At 36.6% G+C, this 23,154-nt stretch overlaps 1 pseudogene; it reads left to right on the top strand.

The window, feature by feature from the left end:
• The first annotated feature begins 2,988 nt into the window (after positions 1-2,988).
• Positions 2,989-23,154, top strand: part of LOC149238978 (membrane steroid-binding protein 2 pseudogene) — a 31,990-nt pseudogene continuing 11,824 nt past the window's right edge.

Genomic DNA, 23,154 nt, shown 5'->3' with positions numbered 1-23,154 from the left:
GCCTTACTCTCTAAGGTGCAATTTTCTTCATCCTCCTTGGATGAAGAACCATCTCTGGTGCTTCTTCTTATCTCCTCCTGCATCAGATTCGACCAAAGTCATTCCCAATCTGGCAATTTTTCTCTTCCATTTACCGAGTCTTGGTAGTTATGCCAGTTCTCCGGAAGACCGAGGATAGCAAGACTCACCATGTCATCATCGGCTGTCGTGATCTCTACACTTCCAAGCTCATCCCTGTAGCTGGTGAGCTTGTTCAAATATGTAGAGATCATGTCACCCTTTTCGCACTTGATTTTCCGAAGCTTGTCTTTCAACGCCAGCTTCCTCTGATCGCTACTGTTTTTATATAGATCCTTCAATGTCTTCCACATTGAAAACGGTGTCTCATTCCCATGGAGACTTGAGACAATATGGTCTCGAACTCCCTCCAGAAGAATCATCCTCGTTCTAGCCACACATTTCTTCCATTCCGCCAATTCTTGGGCATTAGCTACTGCTGACTTGGGGACTTCTTGATCAATGAAGTCCTTTAAACCATTGTCCTCTAATACCGCTTCCGTGCGATCCTTCTAGGCTATATAATTTGAGCTGCTATCCAAGGCATACTCAAGTCTCAAACTATTGAACGTCATTGGTGAACTTTGATATGTGATAAGAATTCGATTTCTATAATCAAGAACTTCAAACTTCGAACATCTCCCTTCTTGGTATACTATTCTCTGCTTTGATCACCTTTTCTCTGATACCATGTAGAATTTCCCACTGTAGATCAACAAATTATGCAATATACTAAAGTAAAATACAAGATCTACTTCTACAACAAACTTGCGGAAGCTTAATCGATTATGAGCAAGATCAAATAGAACACATATAACTGAGAATGAGAAATCAATCACACATGAAACACAGAAGAATACTCTAGGGAAAGCCTCAACTAAAAACCTCGATCTATGTATTATCATACAAGTGGAAATATGTCTCGATTACACAAAGCATTAGCTCACAATCTATCCTGCTCTCAATACAATCCCTTTGCTGCTCATAGATAGTCAAAGGCTTCTCGCAAACCTTCTCCTTTTCCCTCCAAGTCCCCTATTTCCTTCAGCAGTTTCTCCTGGGGTCCAATACTGCCACCTGTGTGAATTCACCTCTCACACAACACATTAAATTCAATAGTAACTATGCAGTCCTAAAGGAGATAATTCCTTCTGCATGGATGAGTTTCCTATATAGGAAAAATCCTCCAACTGATAGTACATTGTCCCTTCCTCTGATCTCAACTGGGTCTCTAACTGAACTGACATGCATGAGTTATTTATGAGAGAATATTCAGTTATCTGAAGTGCGGCAGTTACGTGCATGCATGCATTAACTAACTGAACTCACATTTAGTTCAACAAACTATTTGAACTAATCTAAATAGACTTAACTCAGTTAACTAAGCTATCTAATTACAACTCAAAGTACAACTCATCCTGATCTCCTTAATCAAGGGATAACTTCCTCAATCAATGGAGAAATTGTTGCATGTCTTCACATAGACTTCATGTTTGATTTTCTACAACTAATTAACTCAAGATGAATTAATTAATTATTTTACAAACAATTGCTGAGCTCAAATTCGAATTTTAATTGTCAATTTTAGTTTAGGGACTAACTAAAATTGGAATGTATCCCGAAATGCTATTTATAGCAATGTTATTTTAGCATTTCCATTTTTCATTCCTTGTTGCTATGTCCAACACTGGTACATGAAATTCTATTTATACCAATGCTATTTTTAGCATTTCTTGCTGCTATTTCCAACATTTTGGGTGTATAGAAAGTTTATTTCTTCTTTGTAATGATTTAAAGGGGTAGATTTGAAAAACAGAATATTTTTTTGGACATCTAATCCATTAAGGCTATGGTGTGGAATGTGAACCATCATCAAGAGTCCAAAATACCTTGGAAGATGAATCCAATGGTCAGAATATTGTATTTATATTTATATAATCCTTAATGAAATAGTAATTCAAGTGATTGTTTCATTGTGGTTACATATTCCAAAATGGTGGTTACACATTCCAACAATGGTATCAGAGCAGGCCATGCCATACCTAGCATTTCTAGAGCCTGTAAGCTTTGCATCCTTACCAAAACCTATCAGGTATGCATCTACCATTTCTCTACTCAACTAGTCAGCTCTAAACATATGTTTCTTTACTCAACCTGGTCACGTATCTTGCAAACCATTTCTTCTCTATGTGTTCCATTCTACTCAACATTTCTCTACCTCTGTAATTTGTTTAGTGCTTCAATTTCTCTACGGGAACTATAATTCTTGTTCTCTATCTTTGTCCAATCCTTTCATATTTTAGTTTTTCATTGCCACTTTTGTTGGCCTGAGTGCTCATGTAAGTCCTGCGCTCTATGCATTCTCCCACGCAATAATGTTCGAGGCCTGCATCGAGGATGAGAAACAATTTACTTGGTGTTGTTCCTTCAACTTTTTTAGTGAACTCATGAATCTGTCAGCATTCATTGAAGTAGTGTTATTAGAACTGTGGTGCATTTTTCTGCAAACATAAAGAGAGAGGTTATTCTCGCTAATGAAATTTTATCCCCTACACATTGTCACAGTCTGAAGTAGTTGCGTTTTCCATTACTTTCATAAATTATGTTAGAGTACTGGCAAGGTCACCCTCTGCATGCGGTCATAATAACCTCAAGTGTCATAGGAGATCATGCATGCACAAAGTAGATGGGATGATATGCATACTTTTGATCCCTGCGAGGTTTCTACATTTTGCAGTAGTACTGTAGATGATAAGGCATGTGGCACTGATGATTCTATGTATGATTAGGCCTTATAATATCTGGATTTTACAAATTCAAAGATGGTCAAAATAGATTCTCCTACCTAGTATGTTTATAATTGTGTTATCGTCCACTATCCGGGTAGTCAAGTCTTGCGGTTTCCTAACTAGAGCTACATGATGAACGACGATGGGGGTGTGGGAAATGTCAGGGAGATGAGCATTGTATCAAGGCTCCTAGCAATGACTAGCATGAAGCACCTAGAGATGTCGAACCCGAAAAACCATTCCATTGGCTTTCTTGTTTTGGAGGAGAGTGTAGGCTCCACAACTACCACACGATGACCATGTTGCTCTATGGCCATGTTGAAAAATTTCATGGAATCCACAAAACCTGGACCATGGTCCTAGAGTCGTATACATTCTAAAAGGAAACACGGTGAAAGACATGTTTGATTCTAGGGAGCCTTGATGAAAGATATCCATGCATATACATGCCCCTCGTCGGTGAATTTATTCACACTTGTGGTTGTGTTAGTGGGTATTTACAAATTTGTAAGTGGTTTTTTTGTAGCTCCTCCACAACATGCAACTAGGGATTTTGTGGTCATTGAACCTCTCCCCCTTCCTATTCAGTTGGGTGAAGTCACAGAAGAGGAGTTGAAGGCCTATGGCAGCTCAGATCTAAAGAAACCCTTGTCGATGGCTATAAAGGGCCAGATCTATGATGTGTCCCAATCCATAATGTTTTATGGTCTAGGTAGTCAATATTCCTTGTTTTTTGAGAAATATGCTAGTGGAGCCTTAGCAAAGATATATTTTGAAGGAAAGGAGTTAACCAGGGATATTGAATATCTTGGTCCATTTGAATTAGATTCCATGCAAGATTAGGAGTACAAATTTATGGGAAAATATGTCAAGGTCGGTTAGATTAAGAAAATTGCTCCCAAAGAAGTAGAAGTCATTGAAAGTACATCTAACAACGGAACTAAAGTGGAGAGAAGTTTGACTGAACATGATGAAAAAGAGGGCGTTGAGAAACATGACATTAGATATCATTTTTGGGATTCAACTGCGTTAAGTAAGTCATTCAAACGTATGACCATTTCCATGAGAGGTAGTCGTAACTGACTAATTTCTCATGATTTTTGAATAGTTCACTTAGCACTCATTGCATCGGGTGATGCTCACAGGGGTGAAGAAGTGGGATTGAAACTAGTGAAATGTGGAGAACGAATCACATAGCATCAATCATCACTTCCGGGGCTTGCACCCGGTAACCAGGACTTCCCAGGAGGTCACCCATCCCAGAACTCGTCTGGCTCAAGCGCGCTTAACTGTGGAGTTTTTCCACAATCAAGCCCACTTAGCTTGCTACCCCATTTGCAAAACCTTAGCAAGTATTGTGCCTCATGAACCATTCAAGTAGAGATCCCTTGACTCTTTTTGAATTTAAGTATGGGGGATTTACGCAGTGCATTATATTAGATATCATTTTTGGGATTCAACTGCGTTAAGTAAGTCATTCAAACGTATGACCATTTCCATGAGAGGTAGTCGTAACTGACTAATTTCTCATGATTTTTGAATAGTTCACTTAGCACTCATTGCATCGGGTGATGCTCACAAGGGTGAAGAAGTGGGATTGAAACTAGTGAAATGTGGAGAACGAATCACATAGCATCAATCATCACTTCCGGGGCTTGCACCCGGTAACCAGGACTTCCCAGGAGGTCACCCATCCCAGAACTCCTCTGGCTCAAGCGCGCTTAACTGTGGAGTTTTTCCACAATCAAGCCCACTTAGCTTGCTACCCCATTTGCAAAACCTTAGCAAGTATTGTGCCTCATGAACCATTCAAGTAGAGATCCCTTGACTCTTTTTGAATTTAAGTATGGGGGATTTACGCAGTGCATTATATTAGATATCATTTTTGGGATTCAACTGCGTTAAGTAAGTCATTCAAACGTATGACCATTTCCATGAGAGGTAGTCGTAACTGACTAATTTCTCATGATTTTTGAATAGTTCACTTAGCACTCATTGCATCGGGTGATGCTCACAGGGGTGAAGAAGTGGGATTGAAACTAGTGAAATGTGGAGAACGAATCACATAGCATCAATCATCACTTCCGGGGCTTGCACCGGTAACCAGGACTTCCCAGGAGGTCACCCATCCCAGAACTCCTCTGGCTCAAGCGCGCTTAACTGTGGAGTTTTTCCACAATCAAGCCCACTTAGCTTGCTACCCCATTTGCAAAACCTTAGCAAGTATTGTGCCTCATGAACCATTCAAGTAGAGATCCCTTGACTCTTTTTGAATTTAAGTATGGGGGATTTACGCAGTGCATTATATTAGATATCATTTTTGGGATTCAACTGCGTTAAGTAAGTCATTCAAACGTATGACCATTTCCATGAGAGGTAGTCGTAACTGACTAATTTCTCATGATTTTTGAATAGTTCACTTAGCACTCATTGCATCGGGTGATGCTCACAGGGGTGAAGAAGTGGGATTGAAACTAGTGAAATGTGGAGAACGAATCACATAGCATCAATCATCACTTCCGGGGCTTGCACCCGGTAACCAGGACTTCCCAGGAGGTCACCCATCCCAGAACTCCTCTGGCTCAAGCGCGCTTAACTATGGAGTTTTTCCACAATCAAGCCCACTTAGCTTGCTACCCCATTTGCAAAACCTTAGCAAGTATTGTGCCTCATGAACCATTCAAGTAGAGATCCCTTGACTCTTTTTGAATTTAAGTATGGGGGATTTACGCAGTGCATTATATTAGATATCATTTTTGGGATTCAACTGCGTTAAGTAAGTCATTCAAACGTATGACCATTTCCATGAGAGGTAGTCGTAACTGACTAATTTCTCATGATTTTTGAATAGTTCACTTAGCACTCATTGCATCGGGTGATGCACTGCGTAAATCCCCCATACTTAAACATGACATTGTTATACTATTGGGAAAGAGTGAGAAAATTGATTATGATTTGTTCACAATCAGAGTTGGGAGCAGTGGAGTTAGGGTCTCCAAGTTTGATGCTAATTTGGTGCCATGAGTTTCAATTTGTAAGATGCCCTTCACTATTGTTTCCTCTAATAATGTTAGGGGCATCAGTGGCACATGTGTAATTTGTGATTGTGTCCAAAAAGAAAAAAGAATTTCCTTGTTTATGCATCCAAGTTTTCTCATGACCTTGAAGAGAGTGAAGAGTTTAGCTGGTCTTATGAGTGTTATCCCAAGCATGACTCAAGTCATTCTGATATCTAATATAAATTCGCATGGAGGATTAGAGTTTTTTATCTTCATCCATGAGAACATTCTAGAAATATATTCATCCTCTTACTTTGTATGGTATAAGAGGGGATTGATATAAGTGATTTATAATGAGGCTTTTAGTTTTGAATACCTATGAATCAAGCATGTATAAGTGAGCATGAGCATCAACCAAAACAAGAGCCTTAACTTAGAACTAGAATCAAAGTTGTAGCCAGAGTCAAATTTATGGGCATGATTTATATTGTGGTCATCTTCAAACTGACATCAATTTGTGGTTATCTTCAAACTGACATCAGTTTGCAGTTCTCTTCAAATCACCATCTTTGAGCACTTCCAATCAACATAAGACAACAACTTCTTGCCAGATTTGGAAATGTTTCGAGAATTATTGAGCCTTGGATCCAAGTTCCAACAATTTGTGGTAAACTTCAAACCACCATTTTCAATAGTTTATAGTTATATTTAAGCCATCGTCAGGGAGCGCTTCCACTTTGCAGAAGAATTCAACTTCTAGCCAAATTCGCAATTGTTATAGGAATTGCTTGAAGCCTAGTTCCAGAGTTGGTGGTCAGTCTTAAACCACCACTGATAGAATACTTTGGCTTCTACTATCCATTTGGTTTATGGTCTTCCTTAAATGATCACATTAAAGAGCACATTCAACCATTACTAGTCATCCTTGTCTCTCTACTTGGACTCACATACACCCATGGGGGGAATGTTTGACACCTAATCCGTTAGGGTTATGGTGTGGAACATGAACCATCACAGGGAGTCTGAGAGACGTAGGAAGTTGAATCCAATGGTCAGAACAATGCATTTAGATGTGTATATTCTTTAATGAAATAGTAATTCATGCCCATTCTTTCATTCTAATTTCACATTCCAGCATATGTAAAGAGAAGGCTCTCATCATTTTAGACTAAAAACTAGAACAAAATATTATCATTATTTTGAGAGAATTAAAAAGCCATCACGGAACCTAGGTGCATTGATCACATTTTCTTAAATATAAAAGGGTATTATTGGGACTTTCAATTCACTAAATACGAATAAAAATAAGATAATGGTGTAAGCATGCTCCTTTTGAAGTAAACTATCTGATTGTTGTGTTGTTTGCATAAAAAGAATCACTCCCAAAAAAATTGTTTGATATTTCAGTAATAAGAGATTGTCCCCATCCCCATCTCCTCTTATTCCAAGTAAATAAGCCCTCTGTAATTTCCCATGCCATATCCATTCTATGACCACCTTTTCTTTTCTCTCTCTTTTTATTTTTTAAATAGAAATGGTTAAAAAATTGTATTTAAAGGTGCTATAGTGAAATTGTTCAGTATGATAGTACAATAAATAAGTTGTCTCTAATATTAAAACACAAATTGCTTCTCAAACCATTAGATTCTAAATCTTAATGATGATGAGTAGCATCATTTACATAGAAATTCAAATGTAGCAACTAGTGTAAACCCTATAATAAACTCCTAGATACAAACCAATTTTATTTATCATATTCAACTACAAACTTTTAAAACACATGCTTGTTACTTACTTCATATTGAGCAAATTTGGTGGGTTGAGATTCTTATTTTTCGAGGTCCATGTTTTCAAGTAACTACTAGTCCATTTTCTTTCCTTTTAGTTTTCCAGGAGTTAACATATTTTGATTACAAGTTGAACATTCTGAGCCTCTACTTAGGTTGCAAACCATGTTCTTAAGCATTAAGCACTCAACTTATAAATAATATTTTGTGTTTTTTACTGCAATAAAGTGTCCACAATCATTGAATTCTAGGAAACACATTATTCTCATTTCATGTACTTTAGTGTGTGAAATTTTCAAAACTGAAATCTTATTGCAACTAGAATTAATTCTTCGAATTGTTAATTAATTTAACAATTTATTTGCTACGGAAAATATCAAATTAATCACACTACAACCTTCACAAATAAAATACTATGGAAATAATAGCGTTGGAAACTGAGAAAACACTAGCACACACACACAATAAAAATGACATCGTCATTTTTGGACAATTGTCCTCAGAAAAACCCAATGTTGGAAAACCGATGCAGCAACTAAGGGTTTTTATAATTATGCAGCAATGAATTTCTGAGTATAATCTATGGATTCCCAACCAAAATCCTAATTAGAAAGTATCTAATAGAAATAATTAAAGAGAAAATTCTCTCACCCCACAAGCAATCCTGAGACTGGCTTCTACAGAAAAATTGGTTGTCCAAACCCTAGCATAAGCCCTTTATGTAGTCCTTGTGTTTCCTCTCACATGTGTGGCTTGAATCTACCTCTCGGCAAGTTTTCTAGCTTGCCTCTGCTGATGGAAGTGACTCTTTGTCCCTCTGGAAGACTTTCCCAACCTCTGGAAACTAAATTTACCTCCTGCTTAGCTAAATTGAACTGCTCTGCTTCAGCTACTACGTAGTCCTTGCACTCCTTCTGCGTGGATCACTTTTGTCACTTGTTGCTGCCTCTCTGGATCTGGAAATCTTCCTTCAGATCATTTTCCCTACCCCTCACTATCTCTTCTTCAATTTTTGGCTCTCCGACAACTGCTGCTGCTCTCTTTAAATCGATATGCCAAGGAAATTTAACTATTGGTTTATCTTCTCAAAGTTCCCATCGACTTGTTCTTATAATCCTCTGTTAAGACTCCAACGACCAATATTAATTCTTAATCAAGGGATAGGATCATCTTGAATTCAAGCCATGTGATTTTCTAAACTATTCTTACCTTGAATTAATTAAGTCTGATTAATTAACTATATTCCCTAAGTTTAGACTTAGGAAGTATTTAAAAATTGGTTAATAATCTAATTAATCCATCTCTAGGTGGAATTTCCAAAAACAATTTCTGGGTTTTGGAGATATCATGTATTCTAGCGTCTCCACCAAATTTCATGGCTAGAACACATCCAATGCTACAAAAAATAGCACTCCCTTTTATTGAGGATTATGTCCTCTCTTTAGTGTTACACATCCTACCACAACACCCTGTCTCTATATCACCTTCTTCACATTGTTGATGTTTGGTTGTTGTTTCCCACCAATTACTACACAACTCTGATTCATCTGTTATGGCTTTGTAGTTGAATCTCTATTGCATATGTGTTGTTGCTGACACTATCATACTGCTGCCAACTATGCATTTGCATTGCAACTCCCTCTAATTTTTTGTTGCAGCAATTTCAACTATTATTACTAGTATCTGCATTGTCACTGAAGAATGTGTGCTACTGTTGACTCTTCTACTGAGCCACCTGCTTTGTTATGAACACTATTTGCACTCCTTAGCATCTGACTGCTACTAGTCTACAAATTTCGCTCTAGTACCGACTGCGTCAACTGCCATTGATCCATCCTACTACTGAATATTGTGGTCCCATCATAGCTAGGTAATGATCCATGAGGTCGACTCCTCAAGACCCTACCGTATCTCTATAGCTCTCTAGGGCTACAACTCCAAGTCAACCCATCTCACTGTTGGAGGTATGGTTTCCATCATAGCGAAGTATTCCTCCAACCTGGAGGACAACGTATCTATCTCAGCATGTGTTGTTACCTGGTCATGCTTCTCCTACTTATCCTTCTTCTTGAGAGGACACTAGGTACTATAGTGGCCAAACTCACCACACCTGAAGCACTTGACCTTAGATAAGTCCTTCTTCTTCCTTATTTTTTCCTCGTGACCCTTATTGGGACCCTTTGATGTGAGGGTCACATTCTCCTCCTCCTTCACCACCTTCGATCTGTTTCTACTATTGCCATTGATGGATCTCTTTAATAGAGTTTACCTCAACTCCTTTAGCTGCAATTATAACCACATCTTGTCCCATTCTAGTAGCTTTTCTCTGTCCAATATACTTTGGACAAAATTTTTCCACTCCTCAGAGACATTGTTCAGTGCCAATATCATTAGATTTGTTGGTTGAGGTGTTTCCCCAACAACTGAAATAAGGTCTCGGACCTCGTGAATCCTCGTGAGGAAGGGGTCTCTCCATTCCCATTTTTGCATCTTGATGCATCTCATATTTTCTTCTAAGAACATATTTCTTTGCTTGGAAGTGTCCTAATATAGCGTAGAGAGAGAATCCCACATATCTTTGGCAATATCCTTGTCAGATATGTGTGAGACTATATGGCCCTAGACTCCATCCAGGATCAACTGCTTCATCTTCGCCCTTTCCTTCCTATATTATTTTAGCTTATCTGCATCCTGGGGAACTACCACAACACTATTTATGTAGAGCTTAAGGCCATATTTATCAAACAAGAAGGACATCCTGGCCTTCTAGATGACATAGTTGGAGGAACCTTCCAACCTATCGTGATCTTTAAGTCTAGTTGTGGCCATCTCGAAAAAATTGTCGAAAACTCCCTCTTTCCTTTTGCTCGGTTGCTGCTATACTACTCGCAGTCCCTTCTAGAATACACAAATCTTCTAGCTACTACTATTAATCTGTTTGGAAAAATTGAAATTCTGAGACTTGAAGTTCTCTAAGAGAAATTTTCCCTCTACTGTGTGTGCTTTTTTCTTCCACTTGACGTCGGTTCTACTACTGCAAAACCCTCTGCATCCAACCAAGGAATCTACTCAGTGAAAATTTGAGTTGTTGTTGCTCCCTCTAGCTGTTGGAATCACTAACCTGGGCAACTCGACTTTTCTGCAACCCTACAACTAAAAATCAAATTCTTTCCCCGGAAATACGACCTGCATGTCTGAGCATTGTTCTGCCTCTAGGAATTTCGACCTGCTGCTGCTACTGAATAGCGAAATTCCCTCTTTCGCTTCTGAGCTTCCTAGCTGATCACTTATGCTCTCATACCATGTGAAAATTTCAAAACTGAAATCCTATTGCAACAACTGGAATTAATTCTTCTAATTGTTAATTAATTTAACAATTTATTTGCTAAAGAAAATATCAAATTAATCACACCGTGACCTTGAAAAATAAAATATTGTAGAAATAATAGCGCTATATACTGATAAAATACTATCACACACATAATAAAAATGACACCATTGTTTTTGGACAAGTGTCCTCGGAAAAACCCAATGTGGGAAAACTAGTGCAGCAGCTAAGGGTTTTTATTATTGTGCATCAGTGAATTTCTGAGTACAATATATGGTTTCCCAATTGGAAATACAATCAACAAGTATCTAACAAAAATAATTTGAGAGAAAATTATCTCACCCCACAAGCAATCCCGACACTGGCTTCTACAAAAAAATTGGTTGTCCAAACCCCAACGTAGGACCTCTGCGCAATCCCTACGCTACCTCTCACATGTATGGCTCAAATTTGCCTTAGAGAAAGTCATCTAGCTTTCCTCTACTGCTAGAAGTGACTCTTCTACCCTCTGGAATACTTTCCCATCCTCTGGAAATTGAATTGGCCTCCTCTTCAGCGAAATCGAACTACTCTATTTCATCTACTACACAATCCTTGTGTTGCTAAAGCATGGATCACTTCTGTTACTTGTTGTTGCTTCCCCGAATCTGGAAAACTTCCCTCAAATCACTTTCCTTGCCCCTCACTATCTCTGCTTTGATTTTTGGCTCTCCGACAACTACTGCTACTCTCTGGAAATCGATCTACTAAGGAAATCAAATTGTTGGTGTATCTTCTCCAAGTTCCCATCGACTTCTTCTTATAATCCTTTGTTGAGACTCCAACATCCAAGATTAAATCTCAATCAAGGGCTAGGATCATCTTGAAGTCAATCCGTGTGATTTTCTAGATTATTCTCACCTTGACTTAATTAATTCTGATTAATTAACCATATTCTCTAAGTTTATACTTGGGAAATATTTAAAAATTGGTTAATAATATAATTAATCCATCTCTAGGTGGAATTTCTGAAAACGATTTATGGGTTTTAGATATATCATGTATTCTAGCCTCTCCACCAAATTTCATGAGTATAACACATCGTATGCTACAGAAACTAACATAGTGGTGAAAGAGAAAATAAAGACTTTATTTCCACTTATATACTCTTCATGCTAATGCAATACCCTATGAATGTTTTGAATATTTTTAGTGACATTTGGGATTGTTTCCATGTCAAACCATTTATGAAGCCTTCAAATAAAAATGAAGATGCAGGAAACCCAAATGAAGTAGCAACCCAATGAGTCCTCTACTTGTTAAATAAGAAGAAAATGCTTTGAAAATTTTAACCAGCATCATTGTCCAAGTCTATCAACCAAGAATAAAGGGTTCATAAAATATATTTATGGGCCCAAACATAAACCATTTAATGTATGGCATGACCTAGAATGGGAGTATTCAATTAGAAACGTCATTGACTTGGTTCCAATTCCATGCTATACTCCAAGCATTAAAATGAACCAGGATTCTATTAGAGAATTGCTTGCCCAAATGGTTTTATGAGTCCATGCGACATGCAAGCTAGATCTTCCCCTTTCCAACAATCCCCAACTAGATTTCTCTCTAAAGGTGTTTGAATAAGCCATAATACTACATGTAAGTGATATAATATCATCCATAGATTTAAAATATAAATGAAGATTTATTTGTAGTATGTGTTGGGATGGTATAGAGTTAATGTTTGTTTTATCCTACTTCCAATTGATGGTGGTGATTCTATATTGATGTGTTAGCTTGATGGATTTAGGCATCATACAAATTTAAATTATAAATTTGATACCTACGAGATGCTTAATACGCCACCACCGTATTTTTCTCAATGGTGCCTATTACCCACCATTAAAGAGTGACCCCATAGGAGAAATTTTCTCCTAGATTTGTCTTTAGCCAGCAGTCAGAAACGCCTTGCAGCATCTAATATTTTTTATGTGCTAATTTTCTCTGCCACCTGAGCTAGCTATTGTGTACCCTCACTCACATGTCATGACCATATGTTTGAAGGTAGGTCATCCAATCCTAAAGGTTTGATTTTTATTATGTAATTGGGTGTTTATGCTTGTTTTCTTTGGGCACACTTGGGCATGGATTATTGTGCAACTTGGAAGAAGGAAGACCTTTGATTGTACTCTTGTTCCTTTACCTCAACTGGGGGGGTTAATCCTATATCTTAGTCCCGTGGGATCTCCTCTATTGGCTATTAGCTTTAGGAACAACACTACATGGGAAACCCTGATTTTGGTTGTGTGGTCACACTTCCCAATACCATATATCTCACTCCCCTCTGCTCATTGCAAGCACTTTTCAGACTTTCCCCATCTAGGTCCACATTTGTCCATTGGGTCCACAAGGTGTTAGACTCCTCTTCCCCTTGTCCACACCCTAAGCTAGGCCTGGAATGATGCCCCAAAGGTTTTTGCAGCTGCAAAAAAGGGATAAAAGCATAATATGGCAACATACAATAGGACATGTACCATGAAATGAAAAAGATGGCCAAAACAATAAAACTTAGCATGTGGGTGAAAGCCAAACATGACCTCTAACCCCTTATCATTATGGTCATTACCTTAGTTCCTACTTCCCCTATGAGTTCCCCTTGCATCATTAAGGAACCCATGAATGTCCCAACCCCTAGTGGGCGATGAACAACCCTACCTTATGGGGGTAATCATTGTTATATATTACACATGATGTTCTCATCCCCTTGAGACCCGAGTAGTAAAATGAAGAAAATTCAATAAAAATCAAATGGAAAATGAAGAAGGGTGTAAAAAAAAGGCTGGGGTAACGAATGTACCACAATTTCTCCCTCCTACATTCATATACCCAAGGTGTGAGATTTCCTCATCATAACTACCTTTGAACCATGGCATGTGGCTTGGAGCCTTCCCTTTGTCCCCACTCCGTTCCATCATTATTTCACATGACACCTACCTCTTGAGGGGTGTGTCTTGGACCTGTCATTCCCTTAGAGATTGAAACCACCTAATAGGCTCCTTCATTAACCTCTCCTACCCACGAAGGCAACACTAGTACATGTTAAAAACCCCAAATTTGGAAGGGAAATCCACTGTGAAGTGGCCATCTCTACCTTTGATTAGCAAGCTTATTTACTCTATTGCATTAATGAATCATTGTATTGGAAGGTGAGGAGACATATTTGATCTTATACAGGATTGAAGGTGGGTTTTCATATTGGACTTAGCCTCCCTATATGGGATTCAAGCCCTATAGAGGATCACAATTTCATTTGTAGGGTGATCGTTGAAAGCCATGGGCCTCCATCCATGCAGAGCATTGTTTTCCACACCATAAGCTTCTTCGGCACCACCATTTTCTTGCTCGTGCCCCAATTATTTAGACACGATTATGCACTTGGACCATGTTACCCCAACTGGCTACACATTGCACATGACATTTGGCAATTGTTCCAAGGCCTAGAGAAGGTTATGTATTTCCTATGGAGACATGGGAGGGCATGTGTCATATTCTAGACCTCATTGATGGAGCATTGACTTGATCATGAGCCACTTCGAGACCCATGAGACACATTTGGAGCCCAATTAGCCCAAATAGGGGTTTGGAAATTTTTTGCAGCACATAGAGGGCATGATCCTCTTTATCATGATTTTTGAGGACCTCTCTTGCATTTTGAGCACATAAGGCCTCAACGCTGCCCATCTAGGCCTCCAAGCATGCATGATGTCAGCCTTACATGGGCCTAGGAGGGAAATTCAATTTCTTTTTTTTTATCTATCATGGTTGGATTGTAACCATGAGTGGGTTGCTTAGCATATTAGGCAAATAGAGGGGCTTTGTCTTTCATAATTTGAACTCTTAACACTTGCATAAATAGGAGAGACCTAGTCTCTTCCTATCATCATCACTTGGATTTTCGATATCTCTCTTGAGAATTTCAAATTGCATGGATGATTTGGATGAATTTTGATGTTTGGATAATTTCACTCTCTCTGTCTCTTGGAGCTTCTTTTTGGCATTGTGATGGATGGATATCTTCTTCATTGTCTTGTAAAGTGCTATTTAATGTTATATTTATGATTTTGATTAATGTCTAATACATGGAATATTCTCTCATGGTTATTAATGTGACCTAATTGACGAGATATTGTCTAAAAATTGGATTTATTGGGAAATTTTACATGTGTTACTCATATATAATGAATGTTCCTAGGGATTCGTTGCATATGTATCCTTGAAACTACATTAGCAATTGTTGTCGAAGTATATATATCTAGAAGTGTTGTGTAGTTTCTTTTAGTTCTCCTTGAAGAATGATTTTCCATATCAAGATCATTTTTTGACTCCAATTCCACCTATTGCAAGGCACTGGTCTTAAATCCTTGGTGATCACCCTAAACTTGAAATTTTCTCTCTTTTTTTCACCTCCTTTTCCTTGTCTCTTTAAGGATAAATAGGCCTCTCTATGGCTTGGTGGGAAATCCATTAGAGGAGGGAATTTTGAATTTTGTATGGATAAAACTCTTCATTAGTGTCTCCTCTAGTGATCCTTAAGTTTTGACATATTTCCCACGGTGGAATCTTTGAAAATTTCGTTGAAGGCATTTCCTTGGAGTAGATCATTAACTGCCTTTCTTTGGTCTACCTTAACCTTGGATGAACTCATATCTCACTAAATATATCAACCCTAGGTCTAGTGTAGTATTATTTTCAAGGGGTTTTTCATGGAAAGTCTTACTAGCTTCTCCCAAATCTCGTACATTTATTGAAATTTTCCATTGAATGAGCCACCTTCCCTCACTTCAAACATACCATAGATACATATCTATCACAATTGGTTCATATTGGGACTCCTCCTTTCAATGAAAATCCAAGAGGAGTAGGGGACTTAGGTTGTGGTGACAATGGGCCTCTGTCCCAAGTGTTGTTATGCCCTCTAGCTTTTGACTCTTTACAAGGTCTGCTAGTTTGTGAAGCAACAATACCTTTGCTTAATGTTGAGGCACCATTGGTGTTCTTATCAACTTCATGGTTAAAGTCCCTAAGAATGTGAAGAAATTGAACCTCCTTAAACCTTAAGAAATATTTTTTATTCTTATGATAAGCCTTGTTAAGTTACTATCATATGGAACTTTATCATTCTTCATAAAATGGACAATGATAGAGGAATCTTGAATAGATAACATAATTCTCACAATATATGGATTTAATCATGTCATTCCTTGTAGGAGAGCATATACCTCTAACTAATTATTGGTTGTTGTACATAATACACATGAATAGTTCAATTATTTAATTCCCTTGAGATCATAAATGATCCCCCACAATGAATGCCACCCTTAGGTTCCCTTTAGCTGTTCCATCAAAAAAGTGTACATGCTTTTTCTATCTATTTATCCATTCTCTAGAATCATTCTCTTTCATTCAAATTTCCTTTGAATAATAACAAGGCCAATGAAATTTGCATGTCCTAGGGTATAAATCCCTTCCCATGAGGATGTTTCTTAGCCATTCATTTTCTCCAATGTCCAAGATTTACACGTAATGGCCCTTCAATCCCTTGATTTTGACTGATTTTGTTGTTAATCCATGAGCTTTTGCTATTGTAAGTGTAGGATGTTCAAACTCCTATTGAAAAATTTCTTTGTTCCTTGCCAACTAAACTTTTTGGTAAAGTAACTTCGAGAGAGCTTGCCAAGATATTTTAAGAACTAACATGTTTAAGAAATATCAATTGTACTTTTGATGCCACAAAGTAAACATTTCTCTCCAAATATTATGGGTTGTCTATATAATATTAGTTTTTTTTTAAGTGAACTACCAAACCCATTTGGTGATGGTGCATTCGAAAAAGAGATGATGATGTGAATTGGCTTTGGTTTGATACAAATCACGCCATGATGATCAACTTATCCTTAATTTTTGAAGGTTCTTAGTGATGAGAAACTTATTGTGTATCATAGCACGATAGAAAGTGTTAAACTTAGGAATGTCATCACCATGCTAAATGTGTTTCCCAATTCTAGCTCGATTTGGTAGCTTCATATCCATTTCTACCCCATCCTCTACTATCCAACTTGGAGATTTCTATTTGGACACACCCTTCTAAGGAAGTAAATTGAGTCATAGTCAATTGTATTAGGTTGGTAGGTGGTGAGAGAGGAACTAACAAAGAGAGAAAACATGTCATGAAGTGGGATTTGAACCTAAGTGGTGGAGGATAACATATTTCCTCTCAACCACTTAAGCTACTCAATCGATGTGATGAACTCCCTTTTTTTAAGAATCTATCGTAGGACTAAATGTTTCCCAATAACCTTGGATTTTATTGAGGTGCTCACCGAGGGCATTATTAATTATATATCCTTGGAAATCATTGACATGTGAAGTAGAGGAACCAGATAACTAGTGTCTAACCCCCTCATGATTATCCATCCAAATTATCCCATTGTTCCATAAATTGTGTTGACATGCAAGTATCATCTTGATTTGTTTGCCACTCCAACTACATCCTTTCCATGTACTTTTACTAAACGGTTCCATGACGTGTTAACTACATTTTGTTTAATGAATCAAAATAATATATGTATTTCTATCAATATTTTTTACTTAATTATTATTTTTTTACTTGGGGCATTTGGCCCTATTGTATTACATGATAAGACTTTCATGTTGAATGTATGTTTTCATCCCAAATATAAACTTCCTTGAGATTTTGTATTTTCCCCAAAACTATAATCACTTGTTTTCTACCTTTAACAAATCCTTATTTAATTTTCTACATGTTCTACAAGTATATGAATCAACTTTAGTTTATCTTTTAAAGAATTGAGGGTTGATCTCCAAAGGTTTATATATGGTACCACCTATCTTCAATTGTTCCAACTTCTCTCTATTTTTCTTTTAGCTTCTTTTGTTAGTTTTCTTTTTTTACAATGTCTTCATTTTTTAATGTAATTAAAAATATTGTATTAATAGATTTGAACCTCGTAGTGCAATGTTACATCAAAGATACAAAATGTAAAAATTTAGGCTATTAGCTTCCAGCTATTTAAAAATATTGATATCATAGCATGATTATAACAACAAGACCTCCAGACTATAGATCCTAGTAGTGTAAATTCTCCAATACAACCCTAATATCAAACAAAATTTAACTTCCATAAAGTGCTAAGTTTGAGTGTCTTATTATTCTTTCTCTTGGAGATTCACTTGCTCCATTGAAGGAGTTTTCTACATATGAAAAATATCACTTCCATGACATATTTCCAACTCTAACACTCCCCTCCATGCATACTGATATTATGGAAGTGTCAAACGACTCACCCTTTTGTTTACAAGACGGGTGCCAATTTCCAAAGATATTTCATTGTTTGCTAATTGACTCACTATAGGGTTGTTATGATGCAAAACATGGATCACAGTGAACTCATTTAAAATTTCCGAATGGGATTGAATCCTTTCAATAGGATGTTGAACTTGAAATCTAATGAAGAGGAACCAAGGTGAAGATGTTGAATTATAATCTTGGAGTCCCCTATTTTTTTTCAAAATGTTTTCATTAATAGCCTCTAAAATAGTTTGATCATACCATGTGCATAAAAATTCAAAATTTATTTCTACCATAATCTTATCTCTCAAATGAAAGCTTACCCTCTTCCATATTTTGTTTCTTAGTTTCCTAAAGTTCATTTTCCTTTATTATCATTTCATATTTTTCTTATTGAATCTAATGAATATCTAATACCTATTTTTCACCTATATTATGATTTTATTTACGCCCTTCTTTTGTTTCCCTTATCTTAATCATGTTTAATATGTCAATTATATTTAACTTAGTTGAAGTATTTTCCAAATTCTAGTTTACAAGTTTTCCCTTGTTCAATACCTCTTGAAGTGAAGTACAAATCCTCTTCTCTTTCTCTATTACTTTTGGGTAAGAGACAAATATCATTCATAATTTGGCATGTCTACTTTTTTCAATGAAGAAATATTTTTATATTCCATATGAGGAATGTATATGTTTGATCCTCAAGGGATTATTCAAATCTATAACAAGGATATGCTCATTATGAGCTCAACATCTTAAATGCAAGAATTGAACTTGGGTGGGGACGATAACAACATTTCTCCCAACGACTCAAGTTACATCCAATTGATAGTTTGATGTGTCGACTTACTTATTCCCAATTATCTCATTACAAATAAAAAAAATCAGAACTTAACAAATATTTCACCAACCCTTTCTACCACTCAACACTTATTTTCCCATTTGTTCTTTATTAACTTGGATTTTGTTTCTCCCTTCATAAAACCCTGCAAATTCATCAGTTTTTCCTACAATTCATCTAATATAAAGAACACAGATACATAAGGTGTCCATAAACATGGGAAACACATTATCTAAATGAAATTTTTTTCATCATCAATAATCTATACCAACTTTATTATTTTGGCAATATAAAATAATCAACTCAATTAAAAAATTATACAAATTCATTAAAATGTAAATTTTGTGTATTTTTATCTTTGTTAATTTTTGGTCTTAACAAATGCCAAATGTATTTTATATATCCTTTATCATTTTCTCATTCCATTTTGTTTTAATCATGGTGAATTAGTTACTCGTTGGAGTAATCTAGGTGACGCCCAAGCTCATTCAAATTTTCAAAATGTAAAAAATAAATATGAATAGGTACTAAAGCCTTACTAAATTCTTCCTTTTTAGAAAATCTCTCTTACTTGTGTCTCTCTCCTTAGTATAAAAAATGAAGCCTCTGTAGAGTTCAAAAAATAAAGGTTTGTTTCTAAATATTATCCTCCCCTTGAGGAGGGAAAATATTACAAGAGTTATGAAAGGGCTTGACCTAGAGTCAATATCCATACTTGTGCTTCCCAATTCAACTTTATTAGAAACTTGTTGAAGGAAATCTTCAATGGATTGTGTTTATAAGTTTATAAATATATGGAAACATTATTGATATGTCTTATTTTTTGGAGTATTGTGTTTTTGGTATATGGAAGAGCATGTGTTATATATAATGTGTTTGTAGTTTTTTTTGGTCAATATCTATATTTGTGTTTCACAATTCAAGTTCAAGAAAAAATTGTTGAAGGTAGGTTTTGATGGCTTGTATTTATAAATATATGATAAGGTTATTTATGTCTTTCATTTGTCGGATTATTGAGTTGGGGATATATTGAAGTTTAGATATTAATTAGTTTTCCTATATATGTTTAAATTTAATGTTCTTAGTAGTTCATATATTGGTACTTCTGTTAATGTTTAATTAAACAAAAGGTTTGTGTATAATTATAAAATATGTGGATGTGATGTTCTTTAATCTTAACATTTGGTATATAGATTCATATCCATTAAGTCTTTGACCTTTAAAATTGACCAAATCCACCACTTTAGTATGTGTTTAATTGGCTACCAATCTAAGCAGTGATAATCACATGTTCTTTAATACACTCCATTTCTTCTCCTATTTGCAAAGAAGAAATCATTAATTAGGGTTATTATTTATGTTGTTTAACAATCAGAGGATGATCAATTTTTACATTCTACATTTTCTTTACACCTTTTTTGTTTGTGAAAAAACTCCCTTATAACTCACAATAAAATCCTTACAAGAAACTAAAGAGTTTCCCTCCCCCAAGTGGGGTAGCATGAGTGGTACCTACCTAAATATATACCTAAATAAAACATATATTTTTTTTTACCTTGCTTCCTTGTTCCCACTTCCTAATCTATAGGCTATATTATAATGATAGACATGCACTTTTAATCTTACCAAGTGGAAAGGTTATATAGGAGGTAGAGCCATATTATTTAATCTCTCTTGTGTCTTTTATCCATGCAATTTAATATAAATTTTATTGAGGAAAAAGACTCATTCAATTTATTGGAAACTTGAGCTTCATCTTACCCTTTGATTAGTATATACACAAGCTTCATTTATGCTTCAAGTTTCTTTCACATTTATATGGAGATATTTTTCATGAAAGGAAGAAAAGAGGTGAAATACACTTCCTATTTTAATATGTGACAAAAGAATGTGCATAAAAATTTAAAACAAAATGGTTACAAACGAATGAAATAACAACAAATGGTCGACAAGAGGATTTCTTGGGAAAAGTTATTCTAGGAGAAAAATCCCACACTCTAAAGCACACTCAATGTATTATTCTATAACTAAATGGTTGTAAAATAGAGTCTTTGAGCTCTCAACAAGTGTTTAACAATACCATAATTGTGGAGAAATTTTGATAGCATAGCAATAAGATAAAACTTAAACTCTTAGTTTTCCTATAGCCTCACTAATAAATAAATATGCATAGTAAAAACATCAAATATTAATGGTTTTCCATTTCTACATGTTAGAAACCACCAAGAAGTTATTCCCTTCCACTATTCCACATTTATTCCCTACTAATACTCAACAATTATCCCCTAGCACTACTCCTCATTTAGTCTCTAGCATTGCTCAACATATATTTGTTACATTGCTTTGCATTTATTCTCTGCCATTGCTTTACATTTATTCCTTGCTATAACATTACATGTATTCCCTACTCCACTTGAACACTATAAGGTGTATGACAGAACTACCCCAACATTCTTTAACTTCTCATATACATTGCAAGGGTACAAGAGAGAATGAATCAAACTAAAGATAATTGTTAGGGCCCATATGACCCATAAACTCATAGCACCACTTGAATTTGCTTGTGCCCATTGATTTTTTCGATACAACTACAACACTCTACAAGGTGTCAATATATCATTTCCCTAAGAAATGGTGTTGGATATCTATATGCCTTTCTCTTGCATAAAAGGTTGGGTTCTTAGATTAACAAATTTCATTGTTACTATCACATTCAATTGTAATAACTCTTTGGCTTAGCCTTACTTCTAAACAATTTCATAAGCCAAACGACCTCCTTATAGGCATGAGTAGCTTCCATACTATGTTTTTACATTGGACAAAAGGACATGTTGTAGCCACTGCAACAACACCCCCAAAATTTCTTCTCTTTCAAAAAATTAGGGACCCCACTTGACTAACCTCGTAGCCTCCATCTACATCTCAATTACGTTTCTGCATCCTAGCAGAAGAACAAGTTCCCTTTGGGCTTCTCAAGGAATCTAAGTTTGTAAGCCTTAAAGTTTATCTTTCCCCTAAGTCACAAGTCACATAAGTGGATCTTAATTAAGTTGAAAAATGGCGACTTTCAACCTCCCTTTTCCAAAGTTACACCTTGATTGGGTGGGGTCACAAGGTCGCATGATAGTTAAGCACCTGACTCCCAATTTTGTGACTACTATTGTCTTGCGACTATGTGACCCATAGCTCTATGGTCACGAGGTTGCAACATAGTCTTGTGCCTGATCCAAAATTTACAACTCCTACCGGATTGTGACTATGCGACCTATAGCTTTGACATCACCAGGTCGCAACATAGTCTTGTGCCTGACCTCAGATTTAGTGACCCCTCATGTCATGCGACTCTATGACCTATAACTTCGAGGTTTCTACGTCACTAGGTCGCAAGTAACTTAGATGCCAACTTTATGACCTGGACTGCCCTATGACTTGGTAACCTCTCCAAGCCTCGCACGTGCAACCATTTTCTATTTAAACCACTTACTCTATGATTCATTTTTCCTATTGACTAGAGTTCTTGAATGACAGAGAGACTAGGTGATTAGGAAAGGCATGCGACTCCCTTGAGGTAGGTGTCTCTTCCTCTTCCTTGGTAATAATTTTTTCTTGCCATTTATCCTTCTCTGCATACCAACCTTTCACCTTCCCTATGGGTGGGGGTTTTTTATCTACCCTTTGGTCATTCTCAAACCCATTCCACCTTGAAACCCTCTAGACTTATGCTCTCCTCATTTAGCTTTTCATTTCCCAAGAAATAAGCCTAACCTAAGGCCCATTCCCCTATGCTCTCAGTTACTTAGGTTTTCCAGGGTCCAGTAAAGCCCAAATTCCCGTTTCGAGCCTCAAATTTTTTGCCAATCCAAAGCCTAACCTGAGGCCCAAGGACATTAGAGGCGTCATCTCTCTTTGGAGATATGACGCCTCTAATGTCTAATTCATCTCTTAAGAATGCTGAGAGCAGTACCCAAGAGTTCTCTGAAGGACCACCGCCACCTATCTAATAGG

This window comes from Pinus tabuliformis, chromosome 8 (assembly GCF_031772625.1).
Source record: "Pinus tabuliformis cultivar Carrire ecotype Pingquan chromosome 8, CPIR1, whole genome shotgun sequence".
NCBI lineage: Eukaryota > Viridiplantae > Streptophyta > Pinopsida > Pinales > Pinaceae > Pinus > Pinus tabuliformis.
The sequence above is the reverse complement of the archived record's forward strand: the minus strand, read 5'-3'. Positions and strand labels throughout refer to the sequence as shown.